The sequence below is a fragment of the Pyrgilauda ruficollis genome, unplaced genomic scaffold (genome assembly GCF_017590135.1).
Source record: "Pyrgilauda ruficollis isolate IOZ18807 unplaced genomic scaffold, ASM1759013v1 scaffold8, whole genome shotgun sequence".
Taxonomy (NCBI): Eukaryota; Metazoa; Chordata; class Aves; order Passeriformes; family Passeridae; genus Pyrgilauda; species Pyrgilauda ruficollis.
This window is the reverse complement of record NW_024529932.1, coordinates 8248821-8271131: the sequence shown is the minus strand read 5'-3', so window position 1 is coordinate 8271131 and position 22311 is coordinate 8248821. Positions and strand designations below refer to the sequence as shown.

Genomic DNA, 22311 nt, shown 5'->3' with positions numbered 1-22311 from the left:
TGATGTGCATTGCTAGCAATGGCTTTGAAACACACTTTCTGAGGCATCAGAAAAAGCTCTTTTCATGGCTGTAGTAGACCAGGTATTCAGTGGGTTCTCTTTAGATCCTCCAGAGAGCAGGCATCTGCTCCATGCTAAAAGTAGTGTACAGATATTGGGAATGAACAGGGAACAGCAAGTCCCAGGAAAGACACTCAAAAAGAAACCTGTCACAGACTCATGGGTATGGTTGTCACTGTGTCTTACCATTTCCAGGTGGAAGATATTTCCTCCCCAGGCAATGAAAGGCCCAGAAACAGAAGTGGTCATAGTGCTGATGCTCTTCTACATGTAGCTGGAGGTGCCATATACAGGTTTTGTATCAAATTAATCTGCAGTGGTAAGAAAAAAATTCAGATGCTGGCAGAAAAAGGCTGTAAACAACTTGTCTAATACATCACAGCTGAAATGCTGCTCTCCAGAGGTGCAACTGTGGTCCCAATAAGGGATCTTGCCTCATGAAATCCTTTGAAGGAATCTTTTTCTTTCCAGAATTTTTTCTCACTACAAACTCAATTCAGAGTTAAAGGAATGTTTCTTCAATTTTCCACAAATTATCAGGGAATCTTTGCTGTCTTTCACCAGCACAGTGTAAACAGGTTTATCCCTGTTTGTTCCCTATTGCTCTCTATTGCAAAGGGGAAGTAGAGAAGTGCACCAATTTCTCTAGAATTCTTGAAATGCTTCCCAAAATTCAATGAAAACAACAGAACAGGAATGTCAGTCTATTATTATTCTGTATATCAAAACATCACACAGTTTATCAATGCATGAAGACATATATATATATAATATATATAAAAGGACCTTTGAATTTCAGCTCTAAAATCTATTGTTTTTATTTTCCTTATTTAATGATAATGAGTTTCCATTCAAGACAGCTGTAGTTGGAAGCTTAGAAATCTCATGATCTAGTTACATTTTGCAAACAAAATATGTGAGAAAAAAAGAAAAAACAAAAAACAACCAAAATTCCACCTCCTCCAAAAAAACCCAAAATGACTTAAAGCTAAGGATGTTTTATAAATTGTCTTGCTTTTTTTTTTTTTTCTCCCTCAGAAAATATTCTGTAAATATAAAATTGAGCTGATGTCTTCTGATGCCTAGTTATCTGCCCAGCCATGGAGTTACTCTACTATTGTCTGCTCAGCTGAAAATATTCTCTGTAGCTGCCGGTTTGTGCTTTGTTGGGTGCACTATGTCTAAGGAAGAACCACAGTACCCAGGGTTAGAAAATGCAGGACAGTTATTTCCTCCTTCCCTCTGGTCAGTTATGCTATCCTTTTCTAGGGGAAAAAAAGACCACTCTCATGATTTGGCTAATTTGAGTTCACTTTACATGGTTCAGTCTCTCACGACTGAATCACATCTGATTGCCAATGTGCTGAGTGAGGAACACCAAAAGCCAGGAGTCCTTTCCCTAAGGCATATAAATGACCCCCAAATATGAATGGGCCTCTCATGATTCCCTCAAGTGCCCCACCAGCAGCAGAAGAGGAAGGCCTTCCCACAGCTCTGTACACCTGCTTTGTGCAGCAAAGCCACATCAGCTCTGTGCCATGGCAGACTTGGGTGAAATTGCTTCCATGTCCATGATGCATATCCTCTATGGGTTCAGATGCTGAGAACCTCCAAAACCCACTGGGCTTCAGCATTCTCTGCAACCTGCCTCGAAGAGGGGTTGAGATTCAGTAGTGTGAGTGGGGATGGCACTGCATATTCTTCACTCTGTGAAGAAACAACACTCCCTCGAGGGATTTAGTAGGATTTTCTGTTGTTAATAATGTGTTCTTTACATGTGTTTGTACTTTGGTACAAACTCCACAAAGCACAGCTCTGCTTTTTACATTTTTACAGAAAGAGTTTGCCTCCCATAAGTTTTTAATGAGTAATTTAGGCAAAACACTTTCCTGTCAAAAATCTCACTTTGCCTGGATCAGCAGCTGAAATATAATATCATTTCTACAGCCTCATGGTGTGTTGCAACCATCACACCTCCCCCCTCCCAACCACACTATGTTCTCAAGAATGCTCGTTAGGACTCAGCTTTTATTAATTGATGAAACCTGGGCAGTTACCTGCCTTTGAGCTTATCAGAAACACTGCTCCCAGAACTTCTTTTGCCTAATGAGCTTCTTTTCTAATAAGTAGCCTTGTGACTTTTTATTTTTCTGTCTGAACAACAGGTTGAGTAAAATAACTTTATTATTGAGCTTTTTGAGGAAAATCTCAGTAATTACTGACCCGGATTGTGGCCAGGATAGAAATTTACTGACAACTAAAACCCAGCATCTTGAGACCCTACAAAGAATGGTGCTAAGTGAGGCCCTTTAACGTGAATCGCTGTGGGCACCATACTCTGAGTGGACTCCTCCTGGGGCTCACCAAATCTCCAGTTTGCTGTATACAGGCAACTGCTGCTGAAAGGTGGTGATGAAGCCTGAGCCCAAGTCTCCACTCCCTGAGGATCAACTCTGCCCATCGAGAAGATGCAAAGGCTTCCAACATGAGAATTTCACTGAACTCAAGGGGAATTTTTCATAGGTATACCTTTGTACATGCTTCTTTATGTCTGTGTGCGTGCACATTAAGAATGTTGCATTTTTAGATTAATAATTGAATTTATAGTTAAATATTAAAAACTGTGTTAAACTTATGGTTAAGTTAGATTTATGGTCAAATTACTGTTACACTTATAGAAAAATCTATTGAATCATTTTGCGAGCGTTAGATTAGTTAATTGATTAAGTGCTGCTGTTATGGTGTGGATTGAATATTGTTATGATTTAGTGTTGCTGAATCCTTTAGACCTAAACTGCTGATCCAGTCTGAGACTAAGCTTGGCAGGGGGGTCTATTCTAAACCTTGTGACTCAATGGGAGAGTCTTACTCTTTTCTTTCCTTACCCTTTTTGTGTCTGGTCTCCACATAAACCATTGTAGACTGCTTTTAATCTGGTTTTCTTTGTGTGCTTTATCTACACAGTAAGCAATAGAGTGAACATTGCCACTGAACTTCCTAAAATTTGTATTAAACCTGTTTTTGCTGATACCTCACCAGTGATATTTTAAAGTGACCTAAACCACTCATTTTCAGCATCTTGCCCCCAGACTCTCATGTCCCCCCAAGGCTAAAGGAGAGCTCTGTAGGGGTCTGGGGACATGGACACGAATAAATTTACACAGAGGTTTGTAAATAGCTTCTCCTGGCTAGGTTAGTAAGCATTGAAGACATCTCTGAATTGCAAAGTCTTCTTTAAATGAGAAAATCCCAAAGTCTTCCCTTAGATCTCAGTCTTATTTTCATAATAAATTCTTGAACAGGGATAATCAACCCCCAAAGGAGTTCTCAAGCCAATAAATTTTCTTAAAGATGTTTTGAGAAAGAGGAAAGCATGTGCTGTTCTTCTCCTCTTTCCTAAACATGGCACTTAGTCACCTCTCTAGGACACTCCAGCTCTTTGGGCTGGTGTGAAGGAGAACTGAAGCTGTCTTCTGCTCCAGCTCTGCATGGAAATAGCTCAGCTCTGTGACCTCCTTAATCATCAGTCTGGTCCCCATAAATTTAATGTATGTCCTATTTATATGATCTGGTTTTCGTTTGTGTACTTTATCTTTCTTTTCAAACTTTGCACATGCACACCATCTGTGTCAATGTAATGCTGGCTTTCAGATTGGTTATCTTGTGTCATTTTCAGCCCATGGGAGACTTCATTAGTGGAAAACTCAGTCTAGGTTAACTGCTGCAGTATATTTTGTCTTCTCTATTTCTCTGCAATTCTGAGCAGACCAATGTGACAATCTTTAGTTAAGAGAAAATTCACAGTACAGCTGTCCTTGAACATTTGGTTAATTTTGCTCCCTCTTCGTCTCCTGTGGAAAGTGTTGGCTATTGACTCTTCCCTGCCCTTACAGTCTCCACATCAGGAGAGGTGGAAGCAGAGCTGTGCCTGCCCCTGACAAGCATTGATTCAGCATCCCCAGTATTCATTAGCATGAATGAGTAACCAAAGTTTCTTGATGGGACAGAAGAACTGGTAATTTAGAAAATTTAGTCAATTTTGGACCTTGTAGAGGATTTGCGGATAAGGTCTGACAGGACACCAAAAATGGTATGATTTTTCAAAGTTGGCAGCAACTTGAGTGTACGGACTGTATTTGTGTCAGGCCTCCTAAGTGTTGTCCAAGAAGATGACAACACCTTCAGCCCTGAGTTCTTATCTGAAAGCCAGCTCTAATGCTATCTGTGATTTTTTTTTTCCATTTATTTTGGTTTCAAAACTGATTGTGTTTTCACACAAGTAGCAGCTGCTGGTGTACTCAAGTTATGTGACAGTGTTCCAGCTTTCTTTTCACTGGTAAAAAATAAGTCTTAGCCTTTCAAGGTAACAGATGCAAGTTTAAAACTAATGTAGCTAGAAGGTGAATACAATGGTCAATTACTTATATACTCTTTGGGCTTATCAAACTGGAAGATTACATCAATGAGTTTCAGTTTATCCCCAATATTTTTATTCAGTCTTTGAGCATTTTTGTTCCATCCTCTTTATGCTGAACCTATGAGTGTTGTATCAAAAACTACGTCACTTTTGTAAATAATTTTATGGGATTATTTCATCCTTGTACAGGGCCTATTCCATGGTTCTATAAAAAATGCTGGCTTTGAAACAGTAAGGAGAAATACTTAGTTACTTTTAAATACTTTGTTACTTTTCTGGAAACTGTTTTCCTTTACTCCCAGAGGGTAGTATTTGGAGAAATGAGAAACTTGTAGGGCTGTTTAAGATAGCAAATCTTCTCATCCTTTCCAATTATGCAAGCAGAAGGGGGATTTCGTTGCCATCGTTATATCTTTGGAGGAAAGAAAGGGCACACAGAAAATGAAGAGTTAACCTGAGAATCGGTATCTCGGTAGATAAAAATGAACTCGACAATCCATTAATCAAAGAGCTCTGATTCCACATTTGAAGGAAATCAGCCTTCCTCCCTAGCAATTACCCTGAAAGTGACACAGTGACATTTTCTCCCAGCATTTACAATCCTCCATTACTGTGTAATACATACAGTGTGGGGCTGGATTTGCTTATCATCAAACATTCCAGCAGGAAGAGTGTCATCTTCCCTGTGTTTTGAGGCATTCAGAGGCTATCTTTTCTTTTGAGGTCCTAATCATGGGCTAAATATGGGAATATTCTCTCATGGTTATTGTCTAAATGTTCCAAAACAAGCATAAATAAATGCATCTTCTGGACCAAACATCACATCTTACACATTTCGTGATCTGAAAAAAGAAAGCCATAGCAGACATTCCTGGGGTCTGCAGTGCAAGGTTTAAAAACTAAAATTAAAATAAACAACTAAATATTTTCACATCAATTTCTTACTCTTATATCAAGTACTAAAGTTTTAAGAAGTACTGCCAAACTCTGTGAACATTTAAAAACAAGAATTCTGCTTTCAAATCAAATTACAGCTAAAAATTTCATGAGCTTTGATGACAGTTCCACTGCAACAGTAGCTGCTTCCAGTTTGGTGTTATAAGAGCTACTCACTCAATTGTGTTGCTGTTCACAAACCCAAAGTTCATCAGTAATTTTCCTCAAGTTCCCTCATCTCTTCACAAAACATGAATGTCAGTAAGATAGCTAATCGTTTCACCAGTCCTTACACATTTTTGTACTCAACAGCAACACTTTCTGAGTTATTTTCCACACAGCTTCATGTAGGGTAAAAAAGCAGGAAGAGAGAGGAAAATGAGAGAATATTTACTGATGGTGTATACACAACACCAACACTCTCTGAGTTACTTTCCAGCCAACCAGTGAGGGAGAAACATCTTTCCAAGTCTTTATCTAGACTTGCAAGAGCTGCTCATTCCTGCACCTCACTCTGCTATGCATTCTCCCTGAGATGACCTCTATTACACCCTCTCCTGCCCACTCTTCCAATCTCATTTAAAAGCTATTTAGCCATGTCTCTGCCTAGTTACTCCAGTCTCTTTCCATTATCTGCAACTACATGACTTCTGCTGCCCCTCTGGGCTGCTTGCCTGAAAGGCAAGCTAATGAAATATGTAGTTTTTAAGGGTCAGCAAACATTTTTTGTCATAATTATACAATTTATTTAATGGAAGTTGATGAATCCATCTATACATTGAGAAGCCCCTGCAAGGTTTTGTAGGGAAAATACCTTCTTTCAACAAAATGTTAATTAGTGGCACTTCTATCAAAGTATTAGAACTACATTTGCCCAGTCTACCCTACATGTTATAGTCAGTGAAAGCGGTGTTTGTTCTTAGACTTTTTCATATTGTTCCTGCTTTCAACCTATTGTAAAAAACTCCTCATCACATTCTCTGTTTTTGCATCTGTGTATTGATTGCTATTCTGTTATTTGACATTATCTAGTTGTACTTACTGGCACTATGTGTCTGCCAGCAAAAAATGACACCGTGCTCATCTAAAATTTTACTTGCAATCTGGATTAATGAAAATTCTACCATCAAAGATCACTGAAAATTATTTTCAAGAATGCATTTTATATCTTGGGTGCCCAATTTAGGACTATTTGCAATTAAATGTCTATGGTGTATCTCCTACTGTGTTTGCTTGCCTTGTACTGACAGGTGTGTTCAGGATGGGCAGCTGGAGAACAAGACTGCTTTTCATCTGCTTCCACTTCAGCATCTGTAAGTTGAACTTCTTGGTCGGAAAATGCTGCTCTAGGAAAAACACAGGTACCTACAGGAATAGGCATATAATAAACTGTACTCTTGTACTGCTTGGTCTTTCTCCAGCTATGGTGGTGATGTTGCAGCTGCACCAGTAAAATGAATTGGGGTAGAATGTGGGTGTGTGCACTAACCTGCTGTCATCCATATGACTTAATTACTACTGCAGTACCTGAAATTCTTTTTTACATTTACGGAAAGAAGAGGGAATAGTGACTGGTAGGAAATTGATAGGGAGAGAAGGCATGAAATATGACAATACAGAAATGCATGACTTTATTAAATGTGTAAGGACAGCTACAAGGTTTTCTTTTCTCTAAAGGCCGTAAGCACTTCTAAATAATAGACGAAAATAAAATAATTTTCAGAAGAAGCATTAGATACGTCATCTATCTCCCTGTATATGTAGATATTTACAGTGAATAGTCTTCAGATTCTTTTTTGCAGATTTGTCAGCAGTTTTTAACAGTTGATAGAAGTGCACTGGAGTTCTGTGCTTTGAAGATAGTCTGAAAATAAAAGTTGTATTTTTCATGTTTTACCTTTTAAGTAGAAGAAATTGCTCTTAGCTTCCTGAGTTCTTATCTGTGTTTTAGTGTCTTAGCTGCCACATCTCTGCTATTTTGCAAAAATTATTTTAACAGCTGGACCCAAGATATCACTGGAGTTGCCTCTTTTAGAGGAGATATCCCACTCTCTTCTCCTGGGCCTGCCAATACATGTTACCCAGTTGCCAGTGTCACTTGCCAGAGTGCCAGTGATCAGAGTCAGGGAAAAAAGCAAGCTTAATTTGTTGCCTCTTTGAGTAGATAGCTGAAAGAGAGTAGGAAACAGCCCATGTCCTTGAAGTGCAACTTCCTCACTACAAAGTGTGCAAAAAGCTTAGTGTTTTCACACCAGCCAACGTGTCGATTGCAGCCACTCAAAGCTAAATGAGCTGAATCCCAGCATGACTGATTTGTGGCTCTGCTATAGTTAGCTGTCAACAGAGGCCCAAGTATTTTATCTCAAAATATTTTCCTTATGCCAAGATCAGGAAATGTACTACATTCTGCCAATGTTCAAAATTAATTTTTCTTCTGGGAAATTTGAGTATATTAGATGCTAACCAGCTAAATTGTTTTTTTCCTCTCTTTGGAAGTTCCCATGAAATCTGGAGCTGCCTAGATTTGACACTAATTCTAGCACCTGAGACATTCCTTCCTGTGAAGTCAAATTAGATGTTGTTTATAATTCATCACTGTCTTTCTGAAGATGGATTCTCATAAACATTTGATGGTGGTCTTGGAAGTCACCAGGTATATATGACTAGAATAACAGGAGTAACGAAATCAGGCTTCTGAAATCTCTTAGCAGGATTATCTTTATCTAAAATAAAAGCAAACTTTGAAGAAGTGAGGGATAAGATTCCCAGTACTTCTGGGCAAGAACTATGCTTTTTTACCATTACTGTGAGATTAGAACATCATTGTAAAAGTTTTGGTTCTTTTATCGTGGTAGGCTGTCAGGATCTAATGGGAGATCCAGTATTGTGTTTGACACCATTCAAGTACATAAACAGAAAAGATTCACAGAGATTAAGCTGCCTGTCACTTAGTATATTTTAGGCATAATTATGTTGACATATAAGACTGCACCATAGATTTTTAAATATGATTAATTTAATAGGTTGCCTTGTGACATTTGTATGTTGTTTGGGAAGGTATTATCCCCCTGTTTTAGTGAGCTGGCCAGCCAGTCTTTCTACCCTTGAATGCTTCTTATTGTGACCTTTGAAAATCTGCAATCAGGGCTGTAATTGGAGATGATCACTTGGCAGGGAGCAAGAGGGGTACTGATGAAATGCTAGAGGATTTAAGGTCAAAGAGAATAACCAGTTTCTTCCGAAAGTGGAAAGAGAGGAAATGCATAGATCTATAGGCCAGTTATGCAATTAATAGATACAAAGAGAAAAGAGCCTGAATACTTAACATTAATTGTTAAATAAAACCATACAAAACTGCTATAATTGTTGTTCAGATAAAAATTCTATTCAGTGATGGGGACATAATGACAATTTCCATTACATGTGAAAGGTCAGTAATAGCAACCAAGGGCCAAATTCCACAGTGCTCTAAATTTATCATCGCCCTTTTTGTTCCTGCAATACAATGAATTTTGCATAATAAATCTGTTACTTTAGACCCCATTAGGATGAAACACAGCTTTGGTTAGAATAATAGAAGGGGATATTTAGATTTGATTACCACCTTTTAGAGTCACTGCAAACTGCTAGGTATCCATTTAACCTGAGAGAGGGTAAAAGCCATTTATTTGTCTGTTCAGTGGGTTAGAAACAAAGCCACTGTATTGGGGTTGATACACTCAGATTCAGAGAAGGCTTGCAGAGGGTTCTCCAGGAGATAACTTCAAATTCAGCAATGTTTGCTATCCTTTGGAACAAACCTAGGAAGAAAAAAAACAAAATAAAAATCCCATTCATTGATCAGAGCACTGAAATGGAAAATATTTTCCAAGAAGTTAAATTCGGGGGTTAGAGGTTAAATGAAATACATTATAAAACTGGGACCTGGTCTTGCTTTTTCCAAGAATCTAACAAGCTAAGGGCATTACTGAGGATAAATGTACTGAAACTGTCCCCTTCCCTGCTGTCAAGTTGCTGTCATACAACACCAGCCAAAATCCAATTTAATGAGCTTATGGGAGAAAACTAACCCTTATCTAATTTTTTTTTTTATTTGGACACTCTTCTGCCTCCCCCCATTCATTTCTGGATGTCTTTCAAGTTTCTGACTCACTTTGTTATCTGTGGCACAGTAACTATCATGAGAACATCTTTTTGGGGCTTAATATCATCAGGAATGTGGATGTGACATTTGGAGTTTTTTTCAGACCATCTAATCTACTATGATTAATAGTCTTGCAATTGCCTTTATTCAGGATTTTTTCCCCTGGGTTTTTTGTTCAGTTTGCTTGGTTTTTTCTTTTAAATAGAAAGTACTCCTTCAACTAATATAAGCCTCAGACATATAAGTGTTTCCACCCTGATGCCTGATGTTATTCCTCCTCAGGTGCAGTTCTTGTCATTTCCCTGTGTTGAACTTCTTGAGGACTCACATATTGAGGAACGTGGTTTTCAAATCAGCAGGTCCAGCACCTTGTGCAAAATGGGGTATAGAAGTATCCCAAAACCTGCTTAGGAAAGCAAGTGGTTGCTGAGCAACAGTGAACATAGTTTATCCAGTTTATGAACTGGACTATCTCTGGAGAGTCAGGGATGTTCAGAGGGAGGATATGGCCACCCAAGACTTGGGCCATAGGGAGTGTCTGGTGCTTCTGAGACTGGGAATAATGGTGTCCTACCTTCTAGAAACACACTGTGGTTGAGGAGCTGACTTGCCACCTGAAGCAGCTGCCAGAGGAGGTGAGCAGGTTTAGCTGCATCCAGGAGGATTAACAGGATCTGTACAGAGACCCTAGAGAGGTAAGAGGCTGAACCTGCATCATACCAAAGGAGGAATGGCCAGAAGCTGAAAAGGTTCAGGAGTGGGTGATAGAGATGGAGGAGGTTTGAGATATGAGACTTGGAAGCAGAGGAAGGTTCCTATTCCATGAGCAGACTGGCAAGGACAGGTTCAGCACCCTGGGAAGTGACGGAGAGAACCAACTTCATCATGGGGGGCTTCAGATTTGGCCAAACTTGAACCAAGCATTTGTACTGTGAAGAAGCAACAGGTGAGAGTGGTTGCAGATTTCCCTTTGAGGAGGACAGAAACATTCACCTACCATCCACATATATGTGATCTATGGGTGATCATGGACCAACCCAATACAACAAAACCTCTGATCAGCAGAGGAGCAAGAGTTTCCATTGAAGAATTTTAGAGGAAACAGGCAGCAGTGATGTCTTAGGCACTTAAGCAGGCTAGGGCCTGTGTTTGTAGACTGTTCTGTTGGAATAAGGAATCTGTATTTTACTGAGATGAGTTTCATACAGCTAGTATCCATTTAAACACCCAGCAGCACTGGTCATGGTATGCTATCCTTCAGATGCCTCTTTCCCATGTATCATCAAAGTAAGTGGTCATGCCTGTGGTGTGGGTTGTGCAGCCACACATCCTGAAAGGAGCTGTGGGCTTCTTCAACACACCAATGAAAAGATGCCCTCAGAATCAGAAGGCTATATGCTAAAGGTCGTGTCATGTCCTCTTTCTTGTCTCTCCAGTGCACACCAGACAAATCTCACAAAACAACACAATGTATTTCTTGGATTTTTAGAGCTAAGGAATGTGACTTTGTTATCAGTGCAGCCACAAACAGAATGTACAAAAGCCTGGGAACATCTTGGCGAAATTAATTTATCAATGGAATATTGAAATCATAACAGTTCCCAAGGGAGTACCAGTCAACATTGAAGACTTTCTACTGTGATTAACTGGTAATGAGGATGGAGTTTAAGCTTTTGCTCTTCCATCCAAAGTGCACAACCCTTTTAAAAAAATTGGTCTTCATATATGTCACAGGAGTCTTTCCTTTAACTTACTTTTTTTAACTTTCCAATCTTTCTTGGAATGCTGCACATTGCATAGTTTCTCTGTAACCATGTTAGCTTTGTTTACTTGAAATTGATAAGGAAAATTGTTCAGATGGTTTATCCCTTCCATGCAAATACCTTTCACAGGATGATGCTAAGTAGTAAAAACTGATTGATTCCTCTTTCATCCTGTCTGGATAGGGTATTCCTCTTCTACCCTGTTCAGATTTCTGTGAAGTGACTGGAAAGAATCCCATAATTTTTCAGGGCACCTGGGCTCTTAAAAGAACTATAAGGAAGGGGAACCATTCTCAGACTTCTGTTCTTACAGCAAATGCAGAGACAGATTTCTGTGAATGCTGAACACACTGTGCAGAGTCTGTGAGCCTCTTCGAATCCATTGCTATTTATAATAGTTGTTAATTATACTCCATTTTTCTCCCTGAAGGTCCCAAAGACATTGCAAATATCTGGTTGAACAGCAATCCCTAAATCAGTGATTGTTTCAATCCAGCTGCTTCCAAACTGAGGCATGACATCTGCTTAGTGCTTGGAGGCAGGGAAAACGATGGCGTCTTTAATGCTCAGACCTGCTGCTGTCTCCTGTGCATTTTGAAAAATCTGCAATATATTTTCCAGGATTCCATATATCAGATACTTCAGCTGGAAGAGCATTTCTTAAAATCAAAGTGTTCATAAATCATAGAAGAATGACTGAAGTCTATCAAGAACCTGAAATAAGGCACCTTCCCATGGACAGCAAATTCATGACTGGTTATCTGTTCACCTGGGACATGCTGGTGAGAAAGCACTGACCCTGAAGTATGCACCCAGATGGACCTGCCTCTCCTTGTTGGGGTGGCCTTGCATGCACCACTAAAACTGTGATCTTTTACATGACTCAGGATCCTTCCCACTAACTCTTACATTTGTCTTAGAGTCCTTGGTCGAGGTCTTGCTTTTTGAAAGCTCTCTTGTGTTGCTTTCAAGTGTTCCAAAAACAAAAGCCATCCCACTGTAGCTGATGCATTGTCCCAGTAATTTATTACACTGCCTCTTACAAGGCACAGCTCATTCTTGCACTAAATTTTGTTAATATCTTCCTTCAGCCATGAGTGTACTGAGTATGCAATTCTGAGACACTGCGTTTATGTGCATAAATCTGCTCCAATAATAAACTTTTTGTATCTGGCTTGCTCCATCTAGGGAAGATATTACAAATCTGTTCTTTTTTGTTCTAATTTATAATGTGTTCTTGGAGTCCTGGTGTTAAATGACTTTAACACTTTAAAAAAAGTCTTTCCTAGCAAATGTGATTTTTCTAGACCTAGTCTTTTGTCCATGACTAAAGTTCCTTCCTTTCCTAACATATTTGAGCAGATTTATAGCAACTTTGCTATGTGTTTATAAGTAAACTGATGAGAGTCTGGCCTTGGTCTCAAGCACATTGCATGACCATGTGTGCTGTTAAACATTTAGCACTCTCCATGGCATGAGTTTGGCTTGAACAAATTCATTCCCTGCCAACCCCCCTCAAAAAAAAAAAAAAATCAGGGAATATTGATATTTCAGAAATCTGAGGGTGGGCAGGAGTGGAATGCCCGCAGTGCATATTTGTTTTCAAAATCCCTGAGATGCACTCAGTGAGGCCTCCCTAGCTGGGTGTGTGGTGTCAGCTCTGTGAGGGCAGGCAATGCCTTGTTATTTTATTTACGGCATGTAAACACAGCTTCTATGAAAGCCTAAGTAGGCATTATGGAAGAAGTCATTAGGAAGAAATTCTTCACTGTGGAGGCACTGGAGGAGGTTGCCCAGAGAAGCCATGGATGGCCCATTCCTGGAAGTGTCCAAGGCCCAGTTGGGTGGGGCTTTGAGAACCTGGCCGAGTGGAAATTGTCCATGCCCATGGTGGGAAGCGTTGAATTAGAGAGATAATTAAGGTCCCTTCCAACCCAAACCCTTCTACGGTTCTACGATTATGGCAGATGACAGATGTGTATTAAAGAAACTCTTAGGCTTGCTCAGGAGGAAGGGGAAGCCCCTGACATCCTCAAGGGGCTGGGTATCTGCAGCCCATCCAGAAGACCTGGGGAACACCTGGCTGGAGCTGTTGGATGGCTGGTACGAAGCTGTAGATGTATGGATTATTTGTCCACTGAGTGAGCAGTTGTCATATGCCTAGAGGACAGATCCAGCTCCCTCCCTGTGTGATCAGAGCGTTTCACATGTCTTCTGTGGCTGGGGAATCCCAGCTGTGCACGCAGTAGCCACAGGGACGCGTGCGATTCTTGCCATCTATAATGCGTGTTGACAGGATGAGTCAAAACACCCATTCTGTTTCAGGGCTGTGTTTTATATATAACACCCCATCAGCTGTGTGCAGGAGACATATCCACTGAGGTATGTTGGTGCCTCACCATTTTTAGCAGCCAGACTCCCGCAGTTTCACAGGGAATAGATATCTAAATGCCTTTGTAGTATGAGTAAAAAGGTCTGGAGGGAAAGTGGCTAATATTTTAAAACTCTTCCTACTCTCTCTTTGCTCTTTCTCTCCTTATTTCTGTTGCATTCTTCTTACATTACACAACATTATTTTTTTTCTGAATTTGAATGAGTATATACATTCTGTTACTGTTTTATAATATTATTGCTATAGAGATTATTTTGGCAAATAAAATTGTCCCCTACATACATGATGAAAATATAGCACATTTTAGAATTCATCTGAGTCAGATTTAATTTCTTGACAAGTTGTACATTAAAAAAAAGCTATTTCATAAAAATTAAACATAGTGCTTATTCAATCATCTGTTGCAATCATCTGCTGCTGATATACTATTTTGGTTTATCATACTAAGCCTGGCAGGACCTCATCCTGTCTCCAGAGAAGTCAGCTGCAATTTTATTATTCTCTTCACTCAAAGTGGGATAGAATCTTCATTTAACTTACTACCCAAGGTGAATTATAATGTAATCTTCTTTCACTACTCCGTGGTTAAGTGTTTGTAGATTCTACAGCAATGGTATTGTCATATTGGAATTTTTCACAAGTTCTCTTCAAACGTAGCATCCCTGTCATGAACATTTTTGCAATTGCCTGTAGGTTAATCATATCTTAACATTCACAAGATATAGTGCTTAAGTACAAATATTTTGAAGTGTTCTGAGTTACAGCCACTGATCTCCTTAAAATGTTGCTTATTTGGCACATCAGCCACCAGATTAATTTATTATTTAATTAATTTAAAACATTTAATTAATGTTTCTTGAATAGGTATAGTTCGTTTACATTACTTTTTCCTGAAGTATATTATCTTTTCTACGCTTATATCAAATAAACCAACTACATATGACATTGTAATAGGAGTTTCTAGCTGCTGCCTTAAAAATTTGTTTCTAATATTTTTATAAACTGCAATATTTTCCTTAAATCCTATTATTGCTGGCTGCACTCTAAAATTAGAAATGAAAACCTTGTGCTTGCAAGTGCAACCTGTTCAAATATTTCAGTTAAGACACTTCAAGACTAGATGCTGATTTTCCTAATAAAACAGCAGCAGGATGTTTTCTACTTATAAATTTTTTTAAAACTCTCATTCACATGCACGTATGGTCTTTCTATACCAAGAAGGATTCTTTTTGAAACAAATGAAGCAGTGCTTCAACTGTCCTTTGTATGTATGAAATACAACCATGTTACAGACATAAATACACACCACCCCTGCCTAAACAGATGTGATAATTTGATGCCCACATAAACGTTTTTATTTTGACAGCTGTACATCATATTTTTCCAAGAAGCACAAATGTTTGGTATTTCCTGCCTTCTAAGACAGCTTTTTGAGGAAACAGGCACTTTTAATCACAAATATAGTTTCAGCCATGAATTCTTTACAGCTAGAGGAGCTTGACCATTCACGGAAATATTTATGCAAGTGACCAAGTTAACAGTGAAGAGGCAAATTTCAAAGCACTGTGCCTAGATAAAATCAAAGATAAGTATAAAAGAAATGAATACATTAAAGAACTTCTATGGCCCTTAAGATATTAAAAATTACTCAGACATCAGTATTTCATACCTTCCTACAGCTGGAAAAATGAAGTTGACAGCTCTATACAAATTAATGGTTATTCAAGAAGTTATTGCAAAGTACACACAGACACTGGTTGTGGTTAATGCTGTGAAGTCTAAGGGTATGTGGCTAAAGCTGATGTGGTCTCAAGTGAAATTCTGTGTATCAATCCTAGGGCAGATAACACCAATAATTGTCACCAAGTGGTTACGACCAAATTATGGATCTCATCTTGAATGACAGGACCTGAATTCAGCAGGTTGCTTATAGTATTTGTAAAATCCTTGGAAAGGAGATATCCTGCAACAAAGCAGATGCATTCCAGGCAGGAGAGGTAGAGTCATTATCTAACAGTGTGGTTTGGGGATCCCATGGAACCTGCTCAGTAACTGCATTTATCATCCTTAACCAGATATTCCATCTGCATTTCCAACTCCCTGACCTCTCTCTGGGCAAACTGTATCCATAAGTAATTGAAAATTAAATTAAAAAGAACCCAAGCGAAAGTAAAAATCATTATGATTTCTGAGTGTGTTGACAAATCCAGACAAAGGTCACTGGGCAGAGGAAGGAGCAACTTTTTCATTCTATACAAGTCCTTGATCCTATGTGGTCTCTATCTAAAAAAGAAAGGAGAGTTTTCTTTACTTTTCCAAGCAAGCGCTTTAAAATAAATCTTTTGAAAAAAAAAACAAACAAACAAACAAACAAAAAAAAAAAAACAGAGGAAACTGGTCTCTTCCTCCTACTTAGAAGCCTGATTCTGTTCACTGAATGTGAAGAGAAGACTGATGATTGGAAGTCTCTGAACCCCAAAGGTAAGGCATCTACATCTTCACAGAGCACGAAATTAAAGCATAGATTGTTGGAGATGCTATGTGTTTAATTAGGTTAGAATTAGAGATATTATTGGGAGATAATGTACTTTGATATTCGCTAGTACAAGGATATCAATTTTGATCCAGTAAGCCTCTACCCTGAAGTGTGCTGGAAACAAGGAATTCATACATGTGTAGTTATGACTTCCTGCACTCCCCAGCTCTGCATGTTTCCCTGAGAACAAGCTTCTATCCCCTTGAAGCACATTTCTGACAACAGAGAGTAAAGGAAAGTGAGTGAGAGAGCATGTGTTTGCCGAGATAAATCACGTCAGATCAACCTGATTCTCTTCTACAGTAATGTAGCTGGGTTTGTGAGCAAGGAGAGAACAGAGATACCATCCACATCAACCTTGGCAAGACTTTCAGAAACATCTCCCACAATGTTCCAGTATTCATGTTTGGACAACACAGCCAAGCTAGGTGGGTAACTATATGGGTAAGAAACTGGATAGGCAAGCTAATCAAAAGAAATATAAATACACAATGCAATAAAAGCTAGGGGTGTTTTTTTCTTTAAAAATAGTGATTTTTTTTTTTCTTCAGGTCTTCTTTTTTTTTTTCCTACTGGGATATGAAGGTGTGTCTGAAGCAGTGTTTCTCTGAGGAGAGGCTGGGGGAGCTGGACTTCCACAGCTTGGACCTATGGATTTGGGGAGAACTTAACATCAGGCACCAGTACCTATGTGGAGATCATGAAGGATATGTAGTGGGCTCCTCCCAGCCGTGCAGGGTGGGAAGACCAGGGAGAAGAGCAGTAACTGAAGAAGGAGAGGCTCACCCTCAATATAAGGAGAAACTTCTCCCACGAGAGGACAGTCAGGCAAAGGCACAGGTTTTGCAGCCTTTGTCCTTGCAGGTTTGCAAGCACTGGCGAGGAGGAGCTCTGAGCAGCCTGGACTGGCCCCAGAGCTGAACCTGCTGCAAGCACGATGTTGGACCAGGGACCTCCTGGGGTCCCTCCCTGCCAGAATTATCCAGTGATCCCATCATCCTCCACTGTTTGACATACAGAGCAAGGCTAAAAGGACCTTTTCTCTGACTTGGCATCATCACTCCACTATTCTGCACTAACAAATTATGAAGAAATATAAGGGTAAAGGCATTTTTTAAAGTAACTGCTTCTCCTCCTTGGTTACCGAATCCATATATCTTATTCCACATAACTCTACCAAAATGCAGAAAAATATAGCAATGAAATGGATTTTGCATTAATCACTTTTCTAGGCAATCCCAAAACAAAAGTTTATTGTCGTAATGTGGTTTTCTTACACATCCTGCCAGGTGCTTGCTATTTACCCTAATAAACTGTGTTAATAAGATACCTGCAGAATATTGAAAATATTTTTTTATTTCTCTCAAGAAAATAATTATATGCATCTCTTCCAAGCTGTTTGAGTAGCAACAGGTATACAGAAAAGGCCCACCAGAATAAAATGTCTGATGGTACCCTGCTACCAATGGCTGAGAATTAGATACAAGCAACACACTCTTTTTCTGATACCTTCACTCAGAAGTTTTAAGCTTTTTTGACATCTTCTTACTCCGTCTTTAAAAAAAACCAAAGAAACACAAAAACCCCATAGAAAACAAAACAAACAAAAAACTGAAAGGAAAAATCCTTCAGGCAAGAGAGTCACTGGCCTGCTGCTGGCTTAAAAAAGCGTAATTAGAATTTAGCAACTGTGAATGAAGAAGGACAGAAAGAATTGAGGCCTCAAATTGATATTCAAATGTCAAGAAAGGCTGGGTGAACCTGAACTTTGGGCACATTAGGTAAATGAGACCTGGGGGTTGTTTAATCTAGGACAGTGAGACCTATAATCATTTTTGTGTAAGTGGATGCAACTTCATTTCCACAAATGAAGCCAGAGCTGTATACTCTTCCCAATCACCCTCTACATTACAGCCTATGTAAAATTAATGTGCTGCTTTTTATTTCCTGTTTTCTCTATGGTCTTTGAGAAATATTTCATTTCTATGGGTGACACACATTTCACCTAATTTTGGCTTTTAAAAGTTGGGCATCTGTCAAAAAATGCATTCATTTTATAGACAACAGAGATTATAAATTGAGCAATTGCTTTTTTCCTCCTGCAGTGGAATGCAATTGTGGGACTATCGGAGAGCAGCAAGGACTCAAGCAAGCTGCCGTGGACCCTCCAGTCTGACCTCCTTCCACCTGACACTCCCACTACAGTTCTTGGGTGACCTGGCCTCACTGCCAATTGTTCCCTACATTGATTTTCCAGTGCTCAGCAAGAAAGCTGAGCACTAAAAATTAATTTTTTTCCAGCTTCTTCTGTCTGTCAGCGCACAGAAGATGTTTTAACAGCTTTCCCATCACCTTTCCAGATGGATTCTCCTTCTCTTAGTGCCCAAACTCCAGGTTTTCCTTTCCAAAAGGGTTATCTTACTCCAGACACTTTTAGAGATAGGTCTAGACTTCAAAACAGCATGGCAATCAGAAGATTTCACTTCAGCATAGAATCATAGAATTAAAAAATAGTTTTGGTTAGAAGGGACTTTTAAGGTCATCTAGTCCAATCTTCCTGCCATGAGCACAACTTCAACTAGATCAGGTTATCCTGAGCTCTATCCAATCCAACCTTGACTAGTTCCAGGGATGGGCATCTTAACTACTCTCTTGGACACTGTTTCAGGGTTCCACCACCCTCATTGTAAAAAATCTTCTCCTCATCTACAAACTAAATCAACTCTCCTTCAGTTTAAAGCCTCTGCCCTTTGTCCTATAGCAACAGGCCCTGCTAAAAGGTCTGTCCCTGTCTTTCTTGAAAGTCTCCTTTATATAAGTTATTCCTAATTTAATGGGAAAACATCTCTGAAGCACATCACAACCCTCACAGAATAAATATTTATCAGGCCTGACCATTGATCCTCCAGATTTCTTTCCCTTCCTTTGTATCAGACGTTAACAAAGGAGAAAAATTTATGTTCTTGTTTGCCTGCTGAGAACCTGACAGTCCTCAACAGAAGGCAAAGAAACACTGGGGACAATCTGTTGGAAGTCTATTACAGAGACCCTTATATAAAGAATGAAGTGGATGAAGCTTTTCTATGAATGCCTTGGAGAAGTTTCCCAGTGCCAGGCTCTGTTCCTCAGGGTGGAGTTCAACAACATGGACATCTATAAGTCAGAAAATGCGGGACTGTGCAAGCAGCACAGGAGGCTTCTGTTCTTTCCTTATGCAAATCCCAGAGGGAACAGCCAGGGTAATGGTCCACCTGACCCCTGCTGATAAGCAAGGGATAGCTGTTGAGCCTGGTGGTAGCCAATGGCACAGTATGAAACTGAACTACAGAAATGTACTAACACGTTTGAAACCCGGGCTGGAAAAGACAGAGTTGGCTCCTACCAGCCACTCCAAAGTAGAACCGCTTTACCAGGATTTGTCCCAGGCAGTCATGCCACTGGAAATCACTGCATGTTTTTTCATTAGCAGGCATTTAGCCAGGCTTAGTGGCACTGCCTGTCTCTGAGTTAAGTGCAGTAGTTTTCTCCTGGCTGTGTGAGGCAGTCATGCAGGGGTGCAGTTATTAATGTCACAAACCTTTCTCTGAGGCAGAGACTGCCTTTCTCTCAATGACTGTACAATGACTAGCCAGATAATAATAATGACAGGCACCAGCTTGTTTGCTCCTAAGGAACATCAGAGATGTGTGCTACATATATGTACCATACCATGTCAAACAGTTCTCCCTCTAAAGCTTTTTTTTAAAAAACCTTTTCAAGCATTTTTTTCTTTAAATGTTTTTTTCTTTAAATGTTGTTTCAGTGATTTAAAATTTTAGAAGTATGAAAAATCAGATATATACAATTAGATTTTTATAAACATTTTCCTGTAAAAGATATTTTTATAAATCCATATCTAGATATATATCTAGATATATTTAAAAGCAGTGTACCCTTAGGCTATTACCCTTTGTGCATCACATTTTGCTCCTCTTAAGTGTACTTTCACAGTGATTGAAGTTAATGATTGAATCTTCTGCTTTAATTACATGTGTCAGAAGTAATTTATCAACAGAGAAATAATTAATCTGTGCTTTAATAAGCAATAGCTCATATGATCTGTAAAGGAATTTTTAATCTGCTTTTCTGGCCCTTGTAATTCCCAAGGATATTTTAGTGGAGATTGAGTGGGAACCATATTTTCTTAAGTTGTTCATTACAAGTTGTTTTTTTGATATAGCTTATTAAAAGTGGTAATAAATCAAGATATTTGGAAAAAAGTCAGATATAGATACCTTTTCTAAACACACACACACACACATACATAAACACACAAAGTGTTTTAGACTTCTGAATACCCATCAACAGACAAAGTTTTCAGCAGAACAATGTTACCTGCAAAACAACAAACAATACTGTTTAGTGTTACCGTAATTTTGATTTGCAGAAGAGAAATAAGAAAGTCCTCCCTTCCAATCCGAGATAGCTATTCCAAGCTATAGGTTGGTCTGATTCATTAATAAGGTTAATCATAACATTGCATTGAAGACACAAAGCATCCAGTGAAAGCCAATAAAATGACAGAGTTTAGCAGGATTACAGCTTTGTTTCACCAAAAACAAATAGGACTTTTGGACTGTAAAAGACTAATAAACCAAGGGTCGCTACAACTCACATATGCCTTTGAAATACAATGTCATTCTGCTAGGAAATTCAATAGAGCTGGCTAATAAATAAGTGCAAGGAATATATCAGGGATAATTAGTAATGCTCTGCCAATGAGTAGATGCATGTCTTAGAACAGTGGCCTACTTGTTTGCTTAAACATTTCAGTGTCACCTTAAAATAAAACCTTAGATTTGGCTGAAGGAGTATTTTGACAAAGCATTTCTAACGCCCAGCCAAACTATAGAACATTGTTTTATATTGCTTGTTTGCAAAAAGCACTTATAAAATATGCTTTCCTTGAAATGACTTGTCAAAATACAATATTGAAATTAAAAGGACACTAACTCTATGGACATATATGAAAGAAAGATGATGACGGAAAACATAATTTTGGAAATGTACTCTTCAAATTTATGGAAAAAATATTTAGATTGAATCAGACAAAACAAATGTAGTTGTTCTAATTTCCTCTTAATTGAGCATACTGAGTTCTATACATAGTTTTTCATGGTGTAATAATATCTTTTTCTTCTGTGTGGTGAGATGACAACAAATTCATTGATAATTTCTTGCATAACTACAAAACATTTCATGAAGTTTAACATTAGCAGTTATTTACACTGAGATAGTGCTGGAAGTAATTCGCTGTTTTCCATGCACTAGTCTTATCTTTTAAAAATGCCAGTCACCAATCATAAGCAGACATTCCATGCAATTCAGAAAGCAAAACACAATGAACAGACTGCAAGCAGTCACTATTTCTCTGGAAGTGGAAAAAGCAAAAAATTAAAGGAAATATATATGTGAAAAAGAAAATCTAGTATAAAAGAACGACCAGATCCTCCCTTAGAGAAAACTAGCACAGGTGAGAAAGGGTTAAAATCAGATTCCAGTGCAGAAAGTGCTGGGGTGCAAATCCAGGCTCAGCAGGGCAGTTGGTGAGTTCTGCTGAGAGAGCAGGGTTGGCTGCTGTAGGATTTGTCCCATGCATTCCAGCCTATCCTCGTGTCATGGCAGATCATACCACATTGCGTCTCTTTGTCAAAGTGTCACCTGATGTTTAGGGTGATACTTTGTTTGTCGATGTTGTGACAAACTCTTGTGCCGAATTTGCTGCCTCAGCATGCTTGCCATTTTATTACGTGCTGCCATGTGTTGAGGCATGCATGGACCAGGCTGTTCCCTCATCACAGAGACCACTCCAGCAAAGACTGAAGAGTCATGGAAAACTCATTCACCACATGTGGGGTTTTAAATGGGGATTCAGAGATCCACAGCATGCTCAGTTTGGCTTCTAGAGCAAGATGCTTCTTGGGAAAGGACAGAGGACAAATTGTTTCCCTCTGAGGAATCTAACATTGGGATTGTTCTTCTCTTCTGCTTTTAGCAGCCAGGCTGTGCCTCATGCAGCCACCA

At 39.1% G+C, this 22311-nt stretch overlaps 1 long non-coding RNA gene across 2 annotated transcripts in view; it reads right to left on the bottom strand.

Moving 5' to 3' along the window:
• Positions 1-22311, bottom strand: part of LOC121364286 — a 47204-nt gene that overhangs the window by 1706 nt on the left and 23187 nt on the right. Inside the window, exons 2-3 of one of the 2 annotated variants that reach the window (XR_005956837.1) lie at positions 9018-9213; positions 247-371 (exon numbers count right to left, since the gene is read on the bottom strand). This is a non-coding gene — a long non-coding RNA (uncharacterized LOC121364286). Of the gene's footprint in view, positions 1-246; positions 372-7071; positions 7278-9017; positions 9214-22311 lie in introns of those variants that run through there. The other variant, XR_005956836.1, reaches the window with a different exon arrangement.